At 40.6% G+C, this 26,258-nt stretch overlaps 1 long non-coding RNA gene and 1 other non-coding gene across 3 annotated transcripts in view; both read right to left on the reverse strand.

The window, feature by feature from the left end:
- Positions 1 to 26,258, reverse strand: part of LOC111554375 — a 128,461-nt gene that overhangs the window by 91,925 nt on the left and 10,278 nt on the right. The window lies entirely within an intron of this gene.
- Positions 24,184 to 24,290, reverse strand: LOC111521718. Its single transcript, XR_002725044.2, has one exon. It is a non-coding gene; the product is annotated as a U6 spliceosomal RNA (small nuclear RNA).

A 26,258-nucleotide genomic window follows, 5' to 3' on the forward strand; every position in this document is an offset into this window, starting at 1 on the left:
CACACACACACACACACACACACACACACACACACACACACACACACGAGCAACATCTTCTCTCCCTGCAGTCAAGAATTGACTTGCTGAGCAAAGTTCTTGAAATATATATGATCTATGCATCCTGTCTTTCTCAGCAGACTTACACAGGAAGAAAAATCATAGTCGGGCTTTTGAGACATGGTAGCTAAGTGAATCTTTCCCCACATTGCAGCCAGAGTGATATTTTTTGGAGCACACATCCGAGCAGATCACTCCTTTTAAACTGTATATTCCTCCTTTTTTTTTTTTTTTTCTTTTGAGACAGAGTCTTGCTCTGTCACCCAGGCTGGCACGCAGGGGCACGATCTCTGCTCACTGCAACCTCTGCCTGCCGGGTTCAAGCGATTCTCCTGCCTCAGCTTCCCGAGTAGCTGGGATTACAGGTGCGTGCCACCAAGCCCTGCTAATTTTTGTATTTTTAGTAGAGACAGGGTTTCACCCTGTTGGCCAGACTGATCTCAAACTCCTGACCTCAAGTGATCCACTCGCCTTGGCCTCCAAGGTGCTGGGATTATAGGCGTGAGCCACTGCGCCCGGCCTAAAACTGTATATCGTTCTTAAAAGAAGAAAAATCCTCAACCTACTAGTCCTACAATGGTCTGGCCACTTCAGCCTCTGTCTTCAGTGTAAGAACTGGATAGGAATGTGGGCTCTGGGACCACACCTCAATGGTTCAAATCCTTGTTCCTCTCATTCCCGGCTCAGGTGATTTATTTACTTATATTGTGCCATAGTTTCCTCCTTAATAAAATGGAAATAAAGATAGTGCTTATCTCATAGGATTATAATGAAAATTAAAAGAGTAAACTTCTTTTGACCATGTCTGGCAACTGCCAAAAACTCAGTAAGTATTATCTGTTATTATTGAAAACCACTCTGGGTCCAGTCACGCCTGCCTTCTTTCCATCCCCCAAATAGGCTGCAAACCAAGATCTTTCCAGCCTGGCTGCCTGAGCAGATGCTGCCCTGTTCAAGATACTGTCCTTATACCCACCTCCTTGCACCGTTTCACTCCCACACGTCCTTGTCTCTCAGATCTAGTGTTACTTCTTCAGGCAAGTCTCCTCCTGAGACCGCAAGTTCTCAGTCTCAAGTTTCCTTCATTACGTTGGTGTGTTCTCCTTCCAGTTTGTGCCTGGCTCAGGTCAGTCTTCAACCTCTAGAGGTCGTCTCCAGGCCTTGGCACTTTTTCCCAGAGTCTGATACATGCCTGACTCATTGTAGGAACTCCATACCGATTTGTTGGAATAGATGTTTAGTTGATGCTTAACCCAGTCTGAAAGACTTTGGCCAGATCTGGCCTTCCAGGGACAAGCCTGGACCAGCTCCACTGTCTTTGGCTTAGGGCTCTTTTTTTCTCCCCCTACCTCCCAGGGTTCGCCAACCCCCTTCTGAACACATTCTTTCTTTGCATGTGTTAATGAATTTGATGAGGTTTCTTAGGGTCCTAAGAAAACTTTGCATATCTATGCTCTGTTTTAGTTCACGTTGTTTTTAAAGTTTTACTCTCAGTAGGTGTCTTATTTCCCTTATTTCCAAGTTCTGGCAGGGGCGGGTGGATGAAGGTTATTTCATTGTGTCTCTCTATTACTGACAACACACCTGGACCAGGATTCTACGTGGCAGTGGAGACTCCCTGGTGTTTTGTATTTAGGTGAGTGTCTGCTCACCTTGCCAAGGGAACACTCCATCTTCTACACTGAACTTCTAAAGTCTGATCTGGGTCTGTCCCTAGCCTCCCTCAACTCCATCCCCAGTCTCTACCAATCTGTTCCCTCTCGTCTCCTAAGATAGGGCCTAGCAGATACTCTCTCCAGAAAATACACTAGGTTGCTATATAACTCCATTTAATGGAGGTAGGTGGTCAGGTGTGTTTTTCAATAACTCAAGAAAAGAGTACTGCTCTGGGGATGAGTTATTGTCTTAAATGGAAACGTTAAAACTAGCCCAAGGGCAAGAGTAATAAATAGAGAAAGTCATAGTTACCACTCCATATTTGTACTGTATAATGAGACATATGCAAATCCTCCTGTCAATACCAGGCAAAAGTGACTATAGTTACAAAAATTCCATCCTGCTGTCATAAACTCTCTGTCAAAAAGACTCGATGCTATGTTAACAAAAATAATTGATCTACAACATACACCCTGAAACCCGGGATGTCTGAAAAGCATTGCTCTGGGTTTTCATGCTGTTTCCACAATGCTAAGATCTAGTGTAGGCCAGAGATGTGTGTGGAAATGGCACAAGAAAAGGGCTTGTCCAATCCAATGCAGAATTTAGCAGAAGGTAAGAAAGGACACAAAACTCAGGTTAAAGAAAGCCTCTCTCTGGGGTATTTCTCGTCCTTTATTTTTACCCCAGATCCAAGACTTGTGGTTAATTCAGATAAGCACTTGACCTTTGTGGGTGCTTATCCAAAGTCAACCTTCCCGTGTCTGAGGGTCACCTGTAACTCATTAATCTCAGTCCATGATTGTTTTGCAGGGATGTCTGTTCCATTTAAGATATAAAACTCCTATACAGATAACATGGTAGGTTAATGCACTCACCTTTCATTCCTTGATTGCTGGGTTCAAACCGAACTCAATTCTGTTATGAGTAAGGATTATGTTTTGATATGTTCCCTGTCCCCAGGAGCCATTTGTCTACAGGTCTTCAAATCCTAAAAGGATGTTGCAGGCATCAGCATACTCTTCAGGGCCCTATACAGGAGATTCCAGGGAATAGAATGGCCCAAAGGTTACTGGGTCAGGACTGGAAAGGAAAGAACTATTTAGGGAATCTTGCTAAGTGCATGCTTCTGAGGGTGCTATCAGTCTTTTGCCACTCTCAACTCTTAAGATGAAAACAAGGCCATTATCACTTTTCAAAAAATAGTAAATTGCTTTATATAGAATCTAGTACTGTTGTACTATAGGTAGTTCTCTACAGCAAGAAATGTGCTAGCAGGCAGTCAGGGAAAAAAAGGCACAAGCTCTTTGCCGTTTTTCTAACATCACACTTTTCTAGCGTTCTCTTCTTTATGATTTAACTTTATTTCCTCTTCAACTAAGATATGCTAATCTATACCCTCACCTGTGACAAAAAATCAATGCTGTAAATCAAGAGGGAAATAACAACCAGGCATTCGTCTATCTATGAGGCATCACTGCCATGCACAGTGGATGGCTTGCTTCTCTGGAGTCAGACTGCCAACAATAGAATTCTGGGCCTGCTGCTGAAAGCCTTAACCTCTTCCAGCCTCAGTTTCATTAGCTGAAAGATGGAAACAATAAGAGCACCTACCACAGAGAGTTATTGGAATCAAATAAGATAATGATATATAAAGCTCTTAGAACAGTGTCTGGGCCGGGCGCATTGGCTCAAACCTGTAATCTTAGCACATTGGGAGGCCAAGGCAGGCAGATCACTCGAGTCCAGGAGTTTGAGACCAGCCTGGGCAACATAGAGAAACCCCGTCTCTACAAAAAATACAAAAAAAATTTAGTCAAGCATGGTGGCATGCACCTATAATCCCAGCTACTTAGGAGGTTGAGGCAGAGGATCACCTGAGCCCAGGAGGTCGAGGCTGCAGTGAGCCGAGATCGCACCACTGCTCTCCAGCCTGGGTGAGTGACAAAGTGAGACCCTATCTAAAAACAAACAAACAACAACAACAACAACAAAAAACAGTGTCTGGCATATAAAAGGAGCTCAATAAGTGTTAGCTGTTATTGGTACTTAATTGCTTTGACTCATGCTATAGAAACCAAAGGTGCTTTTTCTTTAAATCTGTGGCTTCTCCAACCACCTGAAACAAGTGACTGAACTCCAAACAAATACTTCTGGTTCTTTCTACCTTGCACAGCCATGTCACTCTTCCCTCCTGCTCCATGCCCCTTGAATCCCAAGCAGTTAAAGTACAAGGGAGTGGCAGGGAGTGAGGATGGTGCAGTCCAAACCGCCTCACTTAATTAATTTCAGCCAACTCCTGCTGCTGGCCACGCTGCTGCCGCCTCAATTACCCTTGGAGTTAACAACGGAAAGCGGCACACAAAGACTTTTACTTAATAGCAAGAAAAGGAAAAATGTACTGTCGATACATATTACTTGTCAATGTAAATGCTTTCAGGAGCCCTTCGCCGCTTCTTTTCATGTTCTTCGAGTCTAAGAACCATTTAGAGAAGTCCCGCTGTTCTAGCACCCTAAGGACATGTAAGAGGATGCTCGCAGGCAGCTGAGAAACAGAGCTTCTATTTATGTGGAGCAAGGCAGGCCTAGATCTTTGACTAACAATAAGCAGAATATCTTAATCACAAGCATTCTGAAGTCATGCCAGTGGAGTGCTTAGTGTTTGCCAGCTTGCTTTTCTTTCTTTTTAGAGAACACAACTTGGGAAAGATGCAAACACATGCAGGTAGGCTCTTATTTTAGGATCCACTGTTATTTTCCCACTGGGAGCATTGGGAGAGAGCTACCTAAATATCAGTCCCAATCCCCCCACCAGGAGGGGTCTAGAATTTCTAAAAAGAATAGGTGCAATCTGGCATAAAAGTGAGACAGAGAACTTCTCTCTTTTTTTTTTTTTTGAGACGGAGTCTCGCTCTGTCACCCAGGCTGGAGTGCAGTGGCCGGATCTCAGCTCACTGCAAGCTCCGCCTCCCGGGTTCACACCATTCTCCTGCCTCAGCCTCCCAAGTAGCTGGGACTACAGGCGCCCACCACCACGCCCGGCTAGTTTTTTGTACTTTTTAGTAGAGATGGGGTTTCACCAGGTTAGCCAGGATGGTCTCGATCTCCTGACCTTGTGATCCGCCTGTCTCGGCCTCCCAAAGTGCTGGGATTACAGGCTTGAGCCACCGCGCCCGGCAGAGAACTTCTCTTGAAATCATGTTTGCACCACTGGGTGCGGTCAGTCACTCACGCCTATAATCCCAATGCTTTGGGAGGCAGAGGCAGGCGGATCACTTGAAGTTAGGAGTTCGAGATCAGCCTGGCCAACATGGCGAAATCCTGTCTTTACTAAAAATACAAAAATTGCCCAGGTGTGGTGGCACACATCTGTGGTCCCAGCTACTTGAGAGGCTGAGGCAGGAGAATCGCTTGAACCCAGGAGGCAGAGGTTACAGTGAGCCGAGATGGCAACACCGCACTCCAGCCTGGGCAATAGAGCAAGACTGTCTCAAAAATAAAAATGTTTACACAGAAAACAGTCTGTTGTTTGGAGTCCATGTTTACTGGGAGTGAAATTGTAGGACTGATGGAGATTTCGAAGGGCTGGAGTCCACCCCCAGCTCCTACCCCTCACCACCTCAAAGCACCCTTCACTTTGTATTCTGACACCAGGACTCCCAACTTTCATTCCCCATGCTTTTAGGAGCCTTTACTGCACATTCAAGGTAGTGTCTTCAACAGAGATGATGTGTTAGAGTAAACATTGTTTGTGGTGTAGGAAACGGGGACATTTATTTGCCTGGAAAAATGCCCGACACTATAGGTGCTCAAATATATTTGTAGAATACATTTCTGATGTTATGGAAGCTACTAAGGTAGAAGCCTTGGAAAAGAGGCTGCCACCAGAATAACTCCTTGCAATTTTTAGGATTTAAGGTAATCATTAAATATATTTTGAATAACTTCTTTCCCCCGATTGAAGCAATTAAAATGATCTCTGTATAGAGTATAGAAATTGTTTAGCAATATGCGAGGCTTGGCAGAGATTACCTACTGTCTTCCGATTTTTAACAATATCTATTCTATCCATCTCTTTAAGGATAGACGCCCCCATGGCCGGGCGCGCTGGCTCACGCCTGTAATCCCAGCACTTTGGGAGGCCGAGGCGGGTGGATCACGAGGTCAGGAGATCGAGACCATCCTGGCTAACATGGTCAAAATCCATCTCCACTAAAAATACAAAAAATTAGCAAGGCATAGTGGCGGGCGCCTGTAGTCCCAGCTACTCGGGAGGCTGAGGCAGGAGAATGGCATGAACTAGGGAGGTGGAGCTTGCAGTGAGCTGAGGTCGCACCACTGCGCTCCAGCATGGGCAACAGAGCGAAACTCCGTCTAAAAAAAAGGATAGACGGCCCCATTTTTGTTGGGTACACGACTTCCCAGATGATTGTATTTCCAAACCCCTACCTCCTCTGCAGCTAGCTGTAGGTACATCGCTAACTTCTGACCAATGAAACGTGAACAGAAGTAATATATACAACTTCCAAGCTGGCACTTAAAGGAAAGGAGTATGGCCTTTGCTTCTTCTTTCTCCTCTTCCCACTGGCTGGGATGCAAATGTGATGGTAGGTGCCGGAGCAGCCATCATAGACTGTGAGTTCAGAGTTGTGGGTTGAGGATGATGGAGCAAAAGACAGAAGCAGCCTGCACCTCTGACACCCCCAAGCCTCCCTGCAAGCCTCAGACTACTTATACTCAAACCCTTACTTGAAAGATAAATAAATTTCTATCCTGTTCAAACCATTGTATTTTAGAATGCCTCTGTTACTTTAGCCTAACCTGTATTTTAACAAGTATTAACACCATTAGAAAGGAAAGTCAAAAAAGAAAAGCTTACTACATTAGAACAGAAAGTTTAAAAAAAAAAAAAAACTTGCTACATTAGGAAGGAAAGTTATTTAAAAACTCCATTCATTTGAAACAAAAACAAGTAGAACAGAATAAATTATTGAGATATTAATTTGTTCTCATATTTTCCTTCTTTTAGTTCAACTACTACTTTCAGAATAAGTTCATATTGTTGTTGACTCACAAAAGATAGGTTGGTCCTGGTTTCTAGTGCTGTCGTAGGACACAGTGACACTAACAGTAAGTGACAAGTCCAGCCTACTTTCCCTTTTTTCATGACCTATGAGACAAGAATAGTTTTTATATTTTGTAATGGTAGGGAAAAAACAAAAGAATATTTCATGGCGTATGAAAATTATATAAAATTCAAATTGCAGTGTCCATAAAGTTTTATTGGAACACAACCACATTCATTCATTTAAATATTATTCACAGCTGCTTTCACACAGTTGAGTAACTACAACAGAGACGGTATGGCCCAGAAAGCCTAAAATGTTTACCATATGACCTTTTACAGAAGAAGTTTGCCAATCCAGCCCTGGAGTGTCTTTCCTGCTGTTTTTAATGAAACGTAGATATATATTGTCAGAATTGGTTCCCTTCACTTTGAAGTTTAAGCTATAGGATTATATTCATGCATTTAAGGATTTTTTTTTCAAATAGCTTGATTGTAATCATCAAGAATATTTGATTAACTGATAATTGAACTTGCAACCGTGGCTGAATTGCATTGCTAGTTGTTTTGTTTTTTTATTTGTTTTTCAGACAAAGTCTCACTCTGTTGCCCAGGGTGGAGTACAGTGACATGATCTCAGCTCACTGCAATCTCCCGCTCACAGGTTCTAGTGATTGTCATGCCTCAGCCTCCCAAGTAGCTAGGATGACAGGCGGGTGCCACCACACTCAGTTAATTGTTTGTATTTTTTAGTAGAGATGGAGTTTCGCTATGTTGGCCAGGCTGGTCTGGAACTCCTGTCCTCAAGTGATCTGCCTGCTTTGGCCTCCCAAAGCGTTGGGATTACAGGTATGAGCCACTGCGCCCGGCCACATTGTTAGTATTTCTGAGTCATAATATTTCCTGGAATTTTAATGATAGAGTCTTCAGTCCCACATTCAGCTTCACTTCATATGGTATTGGTTGACAGCAAGCCTTGTTGCTATATGTTGCCTTTATAATGTTTCTTGTGCCTCTCTCTTCAACTGTATTCCTACAGTCATGATAGTCATTCAGCTCCTTAGTAATTCTAGACCAAGCTTTTGCAATAATGTCTGAACTGGTTTTCTTGCATCTAATCTCTTCTCCTCCCTTCCATCCCTTGTCACTAAAGACATCTTCCCTTTAAAAAAGTACATAATTAATTCCAATATTTAGTTACATAGCTACATCTCCCATCTCAAAAATATCAGCCCATCCATTGCTTACAGAATAAAATCCAAACTCCTTAGGCTAGTATTCATGATTCTTCATGTCTTGTTCTTACTCTATACACTATCCAAACTGAACCATTTTCTCTTCCCTGTATACCTCTGTAGGACAGACTCTGTTCTCTGGTCCATCATATGTACCTCTGTTTATACCATGATCTCTTGTCTTCAAACCTAACCCTTCCTCTTCATCCTGCATATTCAAATACTATGTATTTTTAAGACCTAATTCCAATATTAACTCTTTCATGATGGTTTCTCTGACTCCGGTATCCCCAGCCCAATGAGTATTGTGGACACCTATGGCTTTTTTCTTGCCTGACATTATTCATTCACCATTCTTTCAGAATGATTTGGATACTTCTAGGATGCATTGGTTTTGCTTTGAGAATACAATCAATCTTGGGGATGCATGCAGTCTTGATGGAATTATAACTCAAAATGTCCCAGTCTTTCTGGTGAGGGGATGGAGATATGAGATTCACTAGGCCAATCAGAATTGCACTTGTGCATGTGCTAGTAATGTCTCTCTTAGGTTGCAGTTTGACTCTTGACTCATTTTGTGAGCATAGAAAATGGCTGGAGCTCACTGATGTTCTGAAGAGGCCAACAATGACTCCTACTAGTGGATCCCTGTAGCTGACCTACTCTAGTTCTTGCAAGTGTTGGGTTCTTTGACCTACAGTTTAATTTCATGAAGAACTCCATACCCGTCCAATGAAGTTCTTTGTAAAATTAGCCACTACCAGTTTCTATTGTTTGCAGTCAAAGACACTGACTAATAGAAGGGATGATCATTCCTTTTCACAAACCCTCATAATACTTTACCTAAACATTTCTTAGGGCCCCTAACATTTCCAACCTTGTATAATAGTTGTTCATGTCATTATTTTCTTTGTCTTACACAATGGCAGTTCCAGAATTCAATCCAGAAAGAGCAATCAGAGTGGAAGGAGAAAAGTATAAGGGAATTATCATTACTCTTTATTAGAATAAGTGTTTTCTTTTTATTTAGATTGTGTGTTTAAAATCCATGAGAGAATAAAGTTTTCTAAAAATGCCTTTATTTTTATTTATTTATTTATTTATTTTTGAGCAAGACTCCGCCACCCACGCTGGAGTGCAGTGGCATGAATTCAACTCACTGCAACCTCCGCCTCCCAGGTTCAAGTGATTCTTCTGCCTCAACCTCCCGAGTAGGTGGTACTACAGGCACACACCTCCATGCCTGGCTAATTTGTGTATTTTTAGTAGAGACGGGGTTTCACCGTCTTGGCCAGGCTGGTCTCGATCTCCTGACCTCCCGATCCACCCTCCTCGGCTTCCCAAAGTGCTGGGATTACAGGTGTGAGCCACTGCGCCCAGCCTTATTTATATTTTAAGACTAATAGAAACATCAGTTTTCCTTATTAGAGCACACTTATTTGAAGGAGAGATGGCACTGAGATTACAGTGGGGTGAAATTCTCCCTCCCCTTCCAAGGCTTCTTTTGGTATGGCCACTCAACTTAAAAGACTGTGAGCCGTTTGTAACCGGGTGGTTACAGTACTTGCATGGACCTAATAAAGTGTTTGAATCAAACAATCACAGATCACTGTACCATCTTGTATTGGTTTTTTGCCACCTTTCCAATGAGATTTCAAGGTGTATATTTTTCCCATTTGGAAATTATTTGACTTACAAATCTATTTTAACAATTATCATTAAACACCCACCACTATAACGGGCACTCTTAAGATCAGGCAAGATTACTGTCACACAGAGCTTGTATTCTAGTGGGATGTATGTCTACTTAAGAGATGAAAATCACTATATAATAATTCGTTTCCTTATTTATTATGGGTATAGGACCAAAACTATTCAACTTTCTCCCATGTTACTTTGTGTTTCTGCCTCTTCTTTACTTCTGTTTCCAGCTATAATTCAGTTTAATTCTCTTGTTACTTTTTCTCTTGTTACTTTTATTGTTTTTTTCACTTTTCCCACTATTTCTTTCTGTGTCTTCTGATATTTGAAATATTCTTAAAAAATAACAACACATTATTGTTTAATCTTTTGTACAAAGTTCCTAAAACTAAGAAATATTAGTCACACACAGCTAGTATCTATGAGTCATAGAGCCATAGACTCTTAATAACATAAAATTAAAAGGAAGAGCTTCTTGCCGGGTGCAGTGGCTCACATCTGTAATCCCAGCACTTGGGGAGGCCGAGGCAGGCGGATCACCTGAGGTCGGGAGTTTGAGATCAGCCTAACCAACATGGAGAAACCCCGTCTCTACTAAAAATACAAAATTAGCCGGGCGTGGTGGCACACCTGTCATTACAGCTAGTCAGGAGACTAAGGCAGGAGAATCGCTTGAACCCGGGAGGTGGAGGTTGCAGTGAGCTGAGATCGTGCCATTGCACTCCAGCCTGGGCAACAAGATGTCTCAAAAAAGAAAAAAAAAAAAAAGAAAGAAAAGAAAAAAAAGAACTTCCAACTAACTACTGTTTTTTTGTTTCCCAACCAAGAAAAACGTACAGATATTATTTATATCCCATTTAAAACAAATTATTTTTCCAGCTTTATTGAGGTATAACTGACAAATAAAAATTGTATATATGCATGGTGTACAACCTGATGATTTGACATTCATATTCACTGTAAAATGATTGCCACAATCAAATTAGTTGACACATCCATCACCACACATAGTTACCATCGTGTGGTGGTGTGTGGAGTGAGGACACTTAAGATCTCTTAGAACATTTCAATACACCATTAATTATAGTCATCACACTGTAAATTAGATACTTGGAACTTATTCATCTTATAACTCAAAGTTCATACCCTTTGACCAACATCTCCCCATTTTTTCCACTTCCCTGCCCTGGCAAAATTTTTAAAATAAATTTTATTTCCAAGTAGCATGTTTAATGATAGCATTCAATAAGTCATCAAATCTAAAGAGATAAGAACTACTTCCCCAAAGAGGGGAAAGTAGTAAGGAAATTTCACTAACAATCAAAGAAATAGAAATTAAAACAATTGGTATCATTTTTGCACATTTTAGGCATTGAAATGTGTTTCCAATGCCATTCAGACTGATGAGGTTGCAGCCTCACTGAACTTTGCACTCATTTCTGCCAATACTGTAAATACCTCACAAAAATCATGAAAATGTTTACTTCTTTTGATCCGATATTTTCACTTCTAGGATTTATTGTAAGCAACTACTTCAACCAACATAAATACATATGTGCACAAAAATAATCCCTTTACAGTTATGTTTAATCATATGTATAAAGCAAAAATATGTCAACATTTGGAATAAGCCTTAATAAATTTAATTGTAGCATTGCAATTATTAAGCCTATTCAGAAGCATAGAAAAATATTTATTAGTTAATGACAAGTTATTTCATGTTGCCAGATTATTGTATATTTAATTCTTTTTTATAACAAATTGGGATATAAGTAACTACCGAAACAAGTAATAAACTATGAAGTCACAGTAGCAAAACAGGAAATAGCATGACTATCTTATTGTGTCATCACAGAAACATATATGATTTTGGAAAGCAATATATACATTCTCAATTCAATAAATGTTAATGGGATACTACATATCACACACTCTGCTAGGCTGGGAGGGTGCTAGACTGTGGCGGAGGCTATTGGCTACTCACCAAAATCTATGTACCCTTTTTCTTAGGCACAGAGCTAGAATACATTTGCAGTTAGGTAGCCATGTGACTAAGTTCCAGCCACATGGAATGGGAACACGACGTGTGCCACTCCCTCCCTGGCCCATAATGCCCTCCCATTCTCCTCTGTACTCTTTATCCCTTCCAGCTGGCTATGATGGAGATAACTACAGTGACTATAGAATTTGAAGATGGCAAAGTCTCTATCAGCCTGGTACCCTAAAGAGGTGCGTGAAGGAGAGCTGCTGGAGATTCTGTTCATATTCCCAAGACTCTGACACGAGCAAGAACTAAACTTCCATTCTCTTGAGCCATTACTTGTTTGAGTGTATTTACTACTGCAACCTTGCCTACCCTATCAGACATGGGATTACAGATTATTTATTTTAAATGTTTTTATTTAAAATTATTGGCTGAGCACGGTGGCTCATGCCTGTAATTCCAGTACTCTGGGAGGCTGAGGCGGGTGGATCACGAGGTCAGGAGTTCAAGACCAGCCTGGCCAAGATGGTGAAACCCCGTCTCTACTAAAAATACAAAAATTAGCTGGGCACAGCGGCAGGTGCCTGTAATCCCAGCTACTTGGAAGGCTGAGGCAGAGAATTGCTTGAACCTGGGAGGCAGAGGTTGCAGTGAGCCGAGATCACGCTACTGCATGTCCAGTCTGGGTGACAGAGCAAGACTCCATCTCAAAAATAAATAAAATAATTAATTAAATTAAATAATTATATCCCATCAATTAAATTTAAAAATCCTAAATCACTATGTCATTAAGCCATCTTTTCTTTTCTTATTTGCTAAAATGCCTACAGCTTGCTCAATACAGTGAAAAAGTAGACCATCTTTGTTTCTTACTTACCAAAAGAGGTGATGGGAAGTTACAAAAACCTAATTAATTTTCTTGTTTATCAATTTAAAATTTGTTAGGGTTCAGAAAACATTTGAAAAATGTTTAAATAATTGCAAATTATACTCCTCAACTGAGATTTCATGTCTCATATTTCAGACAAAAGCAGATTTTTTTTTTTCATTTCTTCATGAACTTTCGAAAAGGAAAAAAAAAAATTCCACCTATTGGAATGCTATAGTGGTCTCAATGTAGCATTGAAGTACATTGTAGTTTGAAGTACAGTGGACTTCAAACATGTACTATTGTGTTATTTTTATGTAGCATCCATAATAATTATTATTGGGGACAAAAACTTAATGTATCAGTTTAATTTCATAATCTCTACTAAAAACTTGCTTAGAATATTACATATACATTAGAAACTGAATGCTGGCAAACACATCTGCACATTAAGATCTAAGTACATTTAGCAGAGGGAAAATCTTTAAAACAAGAAAAAAATTCATAAATTAGAACAAATACTCAGAACTGAAGGTATCATATGCCTAATTGTATTTCTAACACACAGGTTTAAAACATGTTTTCATCCATGTGTTTCAGAGTCCTTTCACCTTTTTTACATTTCAGTCTGTCTTAGAGTGTATAGGTTAAGGTTTTCATCATAAACAGTCTTTTGTTCAAGTGAAAAGAATTCATCCTATCTCAGGCACAAGATTCTGAAAACCCCCTCATCACAAACTCCCTCTTCAGGTCAGCAGGGTGCCATCGGCACTAACAATCTTTTTCTATTTCTTTCTAAATACAAACACAGAGCACCTCTCCCACAGTTGGATTGCAGTAAGTATTCCCAGATCTTAGAGACACCTGAAAACCTTGGGTCTCCTTAGAGAGGTAGGAATTGTTAAACTGAAATTCAACTCAATGAGAAATTAGGTTGTGCAAATGTAATTCACCATAAAAGGAGGGCTGTCCACTTTAAAGTTAAAATTACCACATATTTATCATCATCTGACAATATTAACCTTGTCTGACTTTTAGCTTCTATAAGCCATAAAATAAGTTTGAACTTAGTTCTCTCTTTGTGTCTGATGGCAAATAAAAATTGTAATGTTTAAAAGCCAGTAAACAGGAATTTACCCTCAGGTATCGTAATTAACAAGGCAGTAAGGTTAAAGCTACCTATTAAGGAAGAAGAAAAAGTGCCTCACTCTTTGTTGAGTAAATGGGGCATGTGGGGAGGGTGTACACCCCAATACTCTCTTCTCTAAAATGAATGTCACTCGGATTACAAATTAAAATAATAACCTATTCCACACAGGTAGATAATTGTTCTCACGGTTGTACTTCTCATTTGGTGTTTATGGGAAGCACTTCAGAATTACTTAATATGATTTTAATGGCAGTGGGAAAAGAAGTTGAATGCTTAAAGAAAGGAACAAAGGTAAAAGGAGCCCAGGATCCACCTCCGCTGCAGCAAGTGGCACTGAGGCCAGCTGCAGGTGCGCATACCCCGGGCTGGAGGCTGGAGACAGAAGCCCTGCATCTGAAATGTGTTGTTCTCATGGGTTGCCTCTCAAAGCTGATGCAGGGCCTGAGTTGTTTTTTAACTCACCCTTATATTTAAGCTATTTAAACAACTGCAAATCTGAGACTCACAAGAAATTAAAGGGAGGAAAAATTAAGAAGTACTTACAAGTAGTCGGCTCACGCCTGTAATCCTAACACGTTGGGAGGCCGAGGCAGGCAGATCACCTGAGGTCAGGAATTCGAGACCAGCCTGGCCAACATGGTAAAACCCCGTCTCTACTATAAAACACCAAATTAGCTGGGTGTGGTGGTGGGCGCCTGTAATCCCAGCTACTTGGGAGGCTGAGGCAGGAGAATCACTTGAACCCAGGAGGCCGAGGTTGCGGTGAGCCAAGATTGTGCCATTGCACTCCAGCCTGGGCAAAAAGAGCGAAACTCCATCTCAGAAAAACAAAACAAAACATAACAAAAAAAAAAACAAACCAAAAAAACCAAGTAGTCATTAAAAGGCTGACTACTTAATGTACCTTAACAGTAACTGTACCTGCCAAGGGTAGGGAGGGCTCACCACCCCAAGCAACCTGACTGTAAAAGGATAAATGCATTCAAGTATGCGTTCATTTATTAATTTATCCCACCATTTATTCAACAGATATAGGATGATGCTGTAGCTCTGAGCTGGGCTCTGTGCTAGGAGATGGGATTATTTTAAGAACAAGGTAGACCAGGTTCCTGCTTTTCAGAGTGGGTCTGCATGATGAGTAGCTGGAGTGCAATGGCACGATCTCTGCTCACTGCAACCTCTGCCTCCTGGGTTCAAGCAATTCTCCTGCCTCAGCCTCCCGAGTAGCTGGGATTACAGGCGGCGGCCACCACACCTGACTAAATTTTTATTTTATTTTATTTTTAGTAGAGATGGGGTTTCACTACATTGGCCAGGCTGGTCTCGAATCCCTGACCTCGTGATCTGCCCGCCTCGGCCTCCCAAAGTGCTGGGATTATAGGCATGAACCACCGTGCCTAGCCTGATGATTAGATTTTGGAAATCAATGTAAATGGCCATCTTATGCACTGTTTCAAAACATCATAGAAATTTATAGTAACTTCATTTTAATTACTTATCTCTTTCATTTGGTCAACAAATATTTAGTGACCACCTGTTGTGGATTCATCAGAACCTGCTTTGGAAGAGCACACTTCACTTACATCCTATCTAAACTAGATGAGGTTCAGGCTGAGTCAAACTCTCAATTATTGCCTTCTGAAACTGGATCACTCCCAAGGAACTGTGTCTTTTTTTTCTTTTTTTTTGAGATGGAGTTTCACTCTTGTCGCCCAGGCTGGAGTTCAGTGGTGTGATCTCAGCTCACTGCAACCTCCACCTCCCAGGTTCAAGCAATTCTCCTGCCTCAGCCTCCCGAGTAGCTGGGACTACAGGCACACACCATGCCTAGCTAATTTTTGTATTTTTAGTAGAGATGGGGTTTTGCCATGTTGGCCAGGCTGGTCTCGAACTCATGCCTGCATCTGCTTATTCTGTGCTTCCCAGTTGGATACAGCCTGTCAGCTATACTATATTTATTTCTATTTCATGTCTTTGTTCCACTGTTCCCTGTCCTCCATATTCCTCTCTGCTAATCTAATTCTTACTCATTCTTAAAGGCCCAACCCAAAAAAGTATTCCTTTCTTCCTAGGGATCTTCCCTAAGTTATGTTACATCCCTCACCTGAACCTATTGTCTATACTTCTCACTGTCATCTTGTGACATCTTTTGTATCGCAGCTTTATTTTGTGGCTATGTTTCTTTCCATGTATGTCCCAAGGCAGCATGCTGCAAATGCCACTTGCCCCTCTAGAACCATCCTCTACCTTTCTCTATCCTTCTCTGTAGAGTAGGACACAGACCTTTGTGAAGTATGTCAGCGAGTTCCCCTGTGTTCTGGCTCTTGGTTGAGTTTAACCAATGCAAGCCACCAGCAGGAATCAGTGCATGGGAGGAGAGGGTGTGTAGTATTTGCTGCCCAGTGCCCACCATGCTGGGATGCACTGGGTCAGCATTCATCTCCTGAAGGCCACCGCATCCATCAGGTGGCCCTCTCCTCCAGCTACAGCCACAACCACAGATCCGGCTAGCCTTGGGTTCCAGTTCCCAGCCCTTTCTTTGACCTCTTCAGGCTTATGGGTGGTAATGGCTCCCAAGTGTTGCTAGTCTCATGTGCTTCACCACCTCTTGTGGTTTCCTGTGTCCCTGCCAACACATTTGTAAATACTCCCTTCATTGAAGTCTCCTCAACTGCCATGCTTGAGGACACCATCAATTACCATCCTTAAGTGCCAGGACCCTGACTGCTAGGGCAGCAACTGTGGATTTTCCTTCTATGTATTCCCAGGAGTTATGCTTCCATATAGTCCCCACAACATCTAGCTCACTGTGGGGCTTAATAAGCATTTGTTGAAGGAAGGAATAAAACCATGGATGGACTACCATACCTGAATTAACACTAGATACTTCACAGAAGAAAAAGAATCTCTATGAACTATGGTTCCTCAACTAATGAGAAGATTCACCTTCACCTAGTACCTATACATAACCAAACATAGTGCTATTTCATTTTTTCTCATCGTGTTTCTTCTTGAACCTGTATTTATGACATTAATTAACCTATATTAAAATAGTTCATATATTTAGTCCCACTTATTCTGGGGAAAAAATTAGTTGGACTCCGATAAACTGGGTTAGTTGAAATGAAACACGTTTTTCTCCTTCTTTGCTTTTCACTTTTTTTTTTTTTTTTTTTTTTTTTTTGAGACGGAGTCTTGCTCTGTCACCCGGGCTGGAGTGCAGTGGCCGGATCTCAGCTCACTGCAAGCTCCGCCTCCCGGGTTTACGCCATTCTCCTGCCTCAGCCTCCGGAGTAGCTGGGACTACAGGCGCCCGCCACCTCGCCCGGCTAGTTTTTTGTATTTTTAGTAGAGACGGGGTTTCACCGTGTTCGCCAGGATGGTCTCGATCTCCTGACCTCGTGATCCGCCCGTCTCGGCCTCCCAAAGTGCTGGGATTACAGGCTTGAGCCACCGCGCCCGGCCGCTTTTCACTTTTTTTAATGGAGTTTCTTTACTGATGACCCAGTCATACCAGACTTTGCCCTCCTATTTTCAGTCCTTTTTCTGGACATGTTTTTGCATTTCTCAATCTAATGGATACAAAATTAAATAGATCTGATGAATACATAAGCTTTCAATCACTTGAGAAAGTCCCAGCTTTTTCACCTGCTTATCTCCACCCTTTTCTACTGAATATCCTAGGTGCCACCTGACACATGCCTATCACACATGGGTGAGAAAAGAAGTACGTTAGTTCTCTGCAGTGGAGATGAAAAGATAGGTGTACATAGATAACCTGGAGAACAGGTTAAATGACTCCCCGAGCAGTGATCTTTTGAGAGGCTGTCACTTCTCGAAAGTAAACTCAGATACCTGCAGCCTGGTCTTCCTCCGTCAGTGGTCTTTCTTAAGCAACCCTCGAGCTCTTCTGCCTTGTCTTTCAGAGTCAGAGGACAGCCTGTTACCACAAAATACATGCTCCTTGAACCATACTGGTTTGAGCAGTACCACTATCTGATTAGTATCCTTTTAGCATCACTATGATTGTTCACCAAGAATAATATTGCAACTAATTGCATTTATATATATTATATATATAATAAAATTATATATATATAATATTGCAACTAATATTGCATTTATAGCCAATATTCCATGAAGAAATAACTGTTTGGTAGTTTGCTAGGTCAATGAACAGCAACAGTAGGTTGATTGTGGTGGGAATACCAGGGTCCTGCTATTCAAAATCCTAACAGTGGTGTAGGTGGATTGAGAGTTATAACCACTAACCTTGAGGGATTAAAAAAAGACAAAATTATTTCAGCCAAATGTTTCATCATTTCAGTCACCATGGAATTAAACCTATGAGAGATTTTGCATCAGTTTCCATACCTAAAAATTCAGAGAGAAAGAAAAAAAACTATAACAAACTAGCTTCAAATTTTTATTTTATAAGAGAAATGATTCATGATTAGTGGCAAAGAACTACATACTGACTCTTCTGAAAATATATTCAACATTATTTCCACTTTCTCCCAGGATGAAATTGTGGGGTAAAGCCAGTGGGTTTTCAAAAGATAAATTTAGCAATCACTATAACATGTAGAGGGGTTTAATCCTCTCTACAGCAATTCCCTCTTACCTATAGTTTCACTTTCTATGATTTCAGTTATCTGAGATCAACCAGGGTTCAAAAACATTAAATGGAAAATTCCAGAGAAAAAGAGAAATCACATTCACAAAACTTTGATTACAGTATATTGGCTTTTGTGTGTTTTTTTGTTTTGTTTTGTTTTGAGACAACCAAACGCTGACAACGTGACAGCGTCTCCCTCTGTCACAGAGGCTGGAGTGCAGTGGCACGGTCTCGGTTCACTGCAACCTCCGCCTCCTGGGTTCAAGCAATTCTCCTGTCTCAGCCTCCCAAGTAGCTGGGACTACAGGTGTCTGCCACCATGCCCAGCTAATTTTTGTATTTTTAGTAGAGACGGGGTTTCACTATGTTGGTCAGGCTGGTCTCGAACTCCTGACCTCAGGTGATCCACCCACCTCAGCCTCCCAAAGTGCTGGGATTACAGGCGTAGGCCACCGTGCCTGGCCAATTACAGTATATTGTTAATAACTGCTCTATAATATTAGCTGTTATAGTTAATGTCTTACCGTGACTAATTTATAAATTAAATTTTGTCATAGGTATGTATGTATAGGAGAAAACATAGTATATATAGAGTTCAGCATTATCCAAAGTTCAATATTATCCATAGTATATATAGAGTTCAGTATTATCCAAAGTTTCAGACATCCACTGGAGATCATGGAACACAACCACTGTGAATTAAGGGAGATACTGTAGTTTCTGATCTTTATTGCATTTTGAGTGTATTTAGAGGTCTGCTCCTTGAACCATGCTCATTTGAGCAGCACCACCCACTGCCCACCCTCTAGAGATAATAAGTAAATAATCAAATATCCAAAATAAGCTTTCCTCTTAGAAATAAGGAGATGAAGAGTGGTAAGCAGCAATGAGCAGTGGCATGGGTGGTACAGTTTGAACTTTTAACATTTTGGCTTTCTTCACAAATAGAGATACTGATTCTTTTTCCTCCAAGATGCTCTTCTTTACACTTACACTACTATACTATATAACTACTATAACTTCTATGATCATCCTTTAGGATTAAAAAAAAATCTGAAAACATTTATTTCTTCATGACAAGTGAAATGGTAAAAAAAAAAAAAAAAGGAAAATAGATACAGAAACATTTTACAGTACAAGCAACCACAAACAGCTCAGGTGAACATCAGAAATGGGGAAGTATCTGGACAATTTTGCAGCATTGAAGAAAGTCTTTGAGGTAAGTAATTGAATTAGAGACAGCTAGCATAGCTTTATGAAAGCGATACTTGTGTACCTTACTAGTTGGAATGCTTTAGAGGGCATTACTGCCATAGAAAGAAAATGGAACACAATGGATGTCATATAATTGTTAAAAAGCCATTGAATGTTATTAACAATGAAGATTATTGGCTAAGACTGCATCTATTGTGTAAGGTAAAATAGCTTGTTGGATTAAAAAACTGTTCAAAACCTGCAAAAAGTGAGTGAATGTTAATGGTAATTTTTTTTAAAACTGAAGAGAGGTTATCAGCAAGGGTGAAATAATAGCTTTGAAAGCAAATGACTAAAATTGGAAAAATACACACGATCCAACCTCATTACATTGGACTATTGTGGTATCTTCTCTGACACTAGGTACTAAATTTCCAGGTACTTTTAATCGTATTATGTTTACAGTCTTAAAATAAACCCCCTTTCTGAAGAAGAGATGGAAAGAAAGGGCCACGTTTAACAGAATACGATTCAGTGTGTTGACTGTAATTATTGGAGCACAAATTCTTGACTTTTTCAATTTAGCTACTTAAAAATTACAAACATACCTTTTCTTCTATCTGTAGAGACAACATAACCAAAAATCAATGCTATCTTACCTGTATTATTTACTTGTGTATATACAAACTTGGCTTACAGTAAATTATTAACATGCTATATATCTACAAACAGGCAGGCAAATTTGACACTGCTAAAAGATCTGACTCATCATGGTCTATCAAAAAGACTCCGTCTATAGTATTAATTCCTCTAAGGAAGTTTAGACAAGTCAGAATGACCCAAGCTTTTTATTGTATCCAATTCAGTTATAAAAGGTGGGTAGAATCTCCAAATCTTGGGCCAGGTACAGTGGCGCACGCCTGTAATTCCAACACTTTGGGAAGCCAAGGTGGGCGGATCACCCGAGGTCAGGAGTTTGAAACCAGCCTGGACAACATGGTGAAACCCTGTCTCTACTAAAAATACAAAAATCAGTGGCCGGGCGCGGTGGCTCAAGCCTGTAATCCCAGCACTTGGGGAGGCCGAGACGGGCGGATCACGAGGTCAGGAGATCGAGACCATCCTGGCGAACACGGTGAAACCCCGTCTCTACTAAAAAAAATACAAAAAAACTAGCCGGGCGAGGTGGCCGGCGCCTGTAGTCCCAGCTACTCGGGAGGCTGAGGCAGGAGAATGGCTTAAACCAGGGAGGCGGAGCTTGCAGTGAGCTGAGATCCGGCCACTGCACTCCAGCCCGGGCGACAGAGCAAGACTTCCGTCTCAAAAAAAAAAAAAAAAAAAATCAGTTGGGTGTGGTGGTGGGCACCTATAATCCCACCTACTTGGGAGGCTGAGACAGGAGAATCACTTGAACCCAGGAGGCAGATGTTGCAGTGAGCCAAGATTCCACCACTGCACTCCAGCCTAGGCGACAGAGTGAGATGCCATCAAAAAAAAAAAAAAAAAATCCCCAAACCTATTTCTTTAATCTTGAGTGTAGGATTTTTAGGATACATAAATCTGTTGTGGCAAAGAGTTTGTTTTGTTTTGATGGCTTATGATGGAAGTCATATTTTCTGCAATCTGTTCTAAGCAACTTTTTTTTTTTTTTTTTTTTTTTTTTTTTGAGACGAGTCTCGCTCTGTCACCTTGGGCTGGAGTGCAGTGGCATGATCTCTGCTCACTGCAAGCTCCGCCTCCTGGGTTTATGCCATTCTCCTGCCTCAGCCTCCCCAGTAGCTGGGAATACAGGCGCCTGCCACAACGCCAGGCTAATTTTTTATACTTTTAGTAGAGATGGGGTTTCACTGTGTTAGCCAGGATGGTCTCGATCTCCTGACTTCGTGATCCGTCCTCCTCGGCCTCCCAAAGTGCTAGGATTATAGGCACGAGCCACCACACCTGGCCTCTAAGCAACTTTTAAAGAAAAAATAAAACAAAACATAATCAGGGTAGATTCTACAACAAGTAATTGAGTGAAAGTACTATAAGTTACAATCCAATTGTAAATCTGATTGTAAATCAGAAAGTTCTGTAAGTTATAATCCGATTGTAAATCTATGTCATAGTTTAAATTAGATTTTAAAAACTAGAAAACCTTATGAGACACTATTGAATCCTCAAAATTATGGAGAATTGATATTCATATTGATATGTATATATGCATATGCTGTTGTCTGTTAATAATGCCAGCTGTTACAATAACAACAAATTGCATAAAATTCATTTGAACACAATGGGTCTGATTCAGCAACTTGTATCTTTTCAGAATATCTTCAGTAAAGCACTTTATTGTACGTAAACACTACTTTACATTTTGTAGTAAGTATTATATACTCTACTATATATTTTGCTCATTGACCAGTTACATTAGAGAATGGATTTCAGTGACAAAGCTATTAAAATATGGAGAATATCTTATGTTAAAAGAGTTTGGTGTATCCAGATTGTAGTGGTTACATGAATCTATACATACATTAAAATATTCACAGAATAGTACATCAAAAGAAGTCCATTTTACTGTATGATAATTCAAATAATAAAATTAACTCTTTTTTTTTTTTTTTGCAATGGGTGTCTTCATCACATTGCCCAGGCTACATTGCACCACCACCACCAGTCAAAACTAATATTCAAGATGTAACAAATAGTTTAGTTTTTTTAAATGTTTGTGCTGGGCTCTGAAGGATAAAATATAACCTGTGGCATAAAATAAACATTTTTTAAATTATAAATAATGTTAAGACTATAAATAACAAGAAAAAATATTTTAAAGTATATCCCCCCAAATATCACAAAACAATCTATCACAGATGGAATCTGGGACTCTGAGCTTTTTCAAGGGAGAATTTCAAAGCTAGTAAATCTTCACAACATAAACTTCTTACAACCTCAAAAGATGAGATGGCTTTCCTAGGGTTTACTAGTTGGGAATAAATATTTTGCTCACCAATTAATAAAAATAATTGTAAAATTGTGTTTGCTTCATAGAATAAGAACTGGAAGGAAACTTAAAGAATCATTTGATTATCTTCAGGCAGGTGTAAATAAAGGTATTTAACCAAAGCTTACAAATCTCTTCTCAGAGATCTCCAAACAAAGAGATTCCACAATGGCCACCAATGAACATATTCTCATGTTTTAGCACTAGGATAGCTAAGCTGGGGATGTGAGTCTGTGTGTTTCTGCTGAAACAGCTCCTATGTTAAGTTCTTTCATCATCTTGGATCTCTCAAGGTATGGAGAACTATTATAAAAATTCCTCTTCTAGAAAATATCCATGCTTTTCAAGACATTAATTGGATTCTCTCTTTAGCCGTTCTTCTTCAAGTTTAACAAACCTACCCTCGATGTGCTATGTTCGTAGAGATGACCGTAAGACATTTCTATCAAAATAGCTCCTTCTGTTCACTTTGGGTTGTCCACATCCTTTGTGTTTTAAAGAACAGTGACCAAAGTAGGCCCTGTACTCAGCCCAAGTCCCTAGACTAGAGTGCTGGAGTGCTTCCTGGGCCATGCATACTATGTTTCTCTTTCTTTCTTTTTCTTTCTTTCCCTCTTTCTTTTTTTCTGCCTGTCTCTTTCTTTCTTTCCATTTTCTTTCTTCTCTCTTTCTTTCTCTATCTCTCTTTGTCCTTCCTTCCTCCCTTCCTTCTTTCCTTCCTTCCTTCTTTCCTTCCTTCCTTCCTTCCTTCCTTCCTTCCTTCCTTCCTTCCTTCTTTCCTTCTTTCCTTCCTTCCTTCCTGCCTTCCTTCCTTCCTTTTCTTTGTTTTTAGCATTCTTGGGAGAAGAATGTGTTGTATATACAAACCGCATACAAATGGGCCTCATGTAAAACACAAAACCCCAGTAAAGAAGCACATGGTTCTTTAGTTAATTTTTTAGTTAATGATGGAAGTGCATGTAAGAATATAAAAAAGGAGTATCGTCCAGCCAAGGATGTACAAGTAAGTGACTGAAATAAAAAAGAAAACTCCAGGCAGTAGCCAGAGTAGTTACCATTCCCTTTCTATCAACACTAGGGCAGATGTGTAGACCCCTTTCTCTACAGCAGCAGAACAAAATTAAACGAGTTTTATAATTGGCAGTCATAACAACTTACAGATGAATACACAATTAAATGAGGAGCCATCTCTGATATTTGTACCATAATAGGAACAGAAATATCTAGACCTGTAGACATAAAGTTGATGAAGACACTTGACACTAAATTTCGAACTTCAAGTAACACCCATAGACCAAGATTTTTTTGTAATTCCTAAGTCAGTCCTGATTCAGAGAAGTGACCAGGTTGGCATAGGCCAACTTTGGATATGAACAGGACCTAAAGGAGGCCCAGCAGAGACCCATAATCAGCTAGTTGATGAGGAGGAAGACCAAACACAGAATCAGAACAAAGGATTCTGTAGTCTTAAGGACAAAAGGGTTTGTCCGCCCATTTTTGTGGAAAGGATCCATACTTCAGGTGAACTCTCATATATTTTTTACTGACTGGCATATTATTCATTCTGTGGTATATTTCATTTCTCTTCACTGAACCTTTTGCAATCTTTAAAAAAATTCCTGCTTATGTACTCATTCTTTATTTTTTCATTTTTTGTTTTTGTAATTTAAAAAATGCAGAACGGTTCACAAATTTGCATGTCATTCTCACGCAGGGGCCATACTAATGTTCTCTGTGTTGTTCCAATTTTAGTGTGTTGTTCTCTGTGTTGTTCCAATGTAGTGCTGCCCAAGCAAGCACTACATTCCCCTTCATGTGCCTGAACTTGGTGGACACAAGAGAACTGGCTTCTAAATTCTGTTGCTCAGAGTACATAAAAACAAACAAGGCCGGGCACGGTGGCTCACGCCTGTAATCCCAGCACTTTGGGAGGCCGAGGCGGGCGGATCACGAGATCAGGAGATTGAGACCATCTTGGCTAACACGCCAAACCCCGTCTCTACTAAAAATACAAAAAAAAAAAAAAAAAAAAAAAAAAAAATTAGCCGGACGTGGTGGCGGGCGCCTGTAGTCGCAGCTACTCGGGAGGCTGAGGCAGGAGATCACTTGAACCCGGGAGGGGAAGCTTGCAGTGAGCCAAGATCACGCCACTGCACTGCAGCCTGGGCGACAGAGCGAGACTCCGTCTCAAACAAACAAACAAACAAACAGATAAACAGTTTCCCTTGTTACTGTTTGCATGTGCCACCTATTATTTACCCAAGGGTGAGACCTATTTTGTGAAGAGGAAAAGAAGTTCTGCTCTAGAAAGTGTTGAGTGAAGTTTTTGTTTTATATTGCAGGTGGGGGAGGAATGCAGTGGGGAGGTTTCCATGAAATTGGCATTGTCAGTTGCCCAATGCAGAACTTGTGGTAGCTTGAGCTAGTCACTGTTTTAAATTCCTGAAAAAGCCAGGTGTGGTGGCATGCACCTGTAGTCTCAGTTACTTGGGAAGCTGAGGTGGGAGGATGGCTTGAGCCCAGGAGTTCTGTGCTACACCAATCGCATGTTTGCACTAAGTTCAGCATCAATATGGTGACCTCTTGGGAGCGAAAGACCAACAGGTTGCCCAAGGAGGGGTGAACCAGCTCAGGGCAGAAATGAAGCAAGCCAAAACTCCAGTGCTGATCAGTAGTGGGATCACATCTGTGAATAGCCACTGCATTCCAACCTGGACAACATGGTATCTTATTTAAAAAAAAGAAAAAAGAATCCCGGAAAAAATAAACCCTGAAAATTGTGGGCCCATTTCCAATTTTTCTCCGCTTCCCTGACAAGAGGTATTGGTGCAAAAGAAATTGCAATTTTTGCCATTAAAAGTAATGACAAAAACTGCAACTACTTTTGCTTCAACCTAATAATATGGGTCTAGGGAGGAAACCAAAGATTAATGCCTTAAATAAAGCAAAAGTCTTGTCATGTAACTTCCCTTCTTAGACTACTTGGGCTGCTATAACAAAATACCACAAACTGGGTAGCTTTAAAACAACAGAAATTTATTGCTCACCATTCTGAAGACTGGGAAGTGCAAAATCGAGGCAGATTTGGTGTCTGGTGATGGCCTGCTTTCTGCTTTGTAGAGGGCACCTTCTTGCTGTGTCCTCACAGCAAGATGGAAGGGGTAAGGGTCTCTCTGGGGTCTCTTTTATAAGGACACTAATCCCATTCATGAGGGCTCCCTCATGAATCACTTCCCAAATCACTTCCCAAAGTCCCCATCTCGTAATAGCATCACCTTAGGGGTTAGGATTTTAACATGATTTTTGGAGGGACACAAACATTCAGATGATAGCACTGCCTAAATGCTAAATGCAAACTCATTGTTGTTCAATGTGTTAAAGGCTGTGCATTATTGCATTATCATCCTCTTGTCCTCTTTCCTTCTGTAATTTGTCCATATTAGGCTGCTCTATCTTCTGGCAGTTCTCCTCTCCCTTCTCTCTGGGTTTCATTCCCTAACAAGAGCTCTGTGCCTGTCTCCCTGCCCAAACCCATTGGTAACTGTAACTACCACCTTAGTCTTGCCCAGTGGCAATATCTTCACCCATAGATTTAACTGAGGCAAAACTATTACCTGTTAAATAACTTTAGCTTTGCAGCATAAACACCTGAGTTAAGAAAAAATTACCAATACACAAGTCATACATAGTGTTGGGGAATATTAGTTCTAAACATCTGACTTAAGAAGAAATGACTAGGAGACA

This window comes from Piliocolobus tephrosceles, chromosome 6 (genome assembly GCF_002776525.5).
Source record: "Piliocolobus tephrosceles isolate RC106 chromosome 6, ASM277652v3, whole genome shotgun sequence".
In the NCBI taxonomy this organism is placed as follows: Eukaryota; Metazoa; Chordata; class Mammalia; order Primates; family Cercopithecidae; genus Piliocolobus; species Piliocolobus tephrosceles.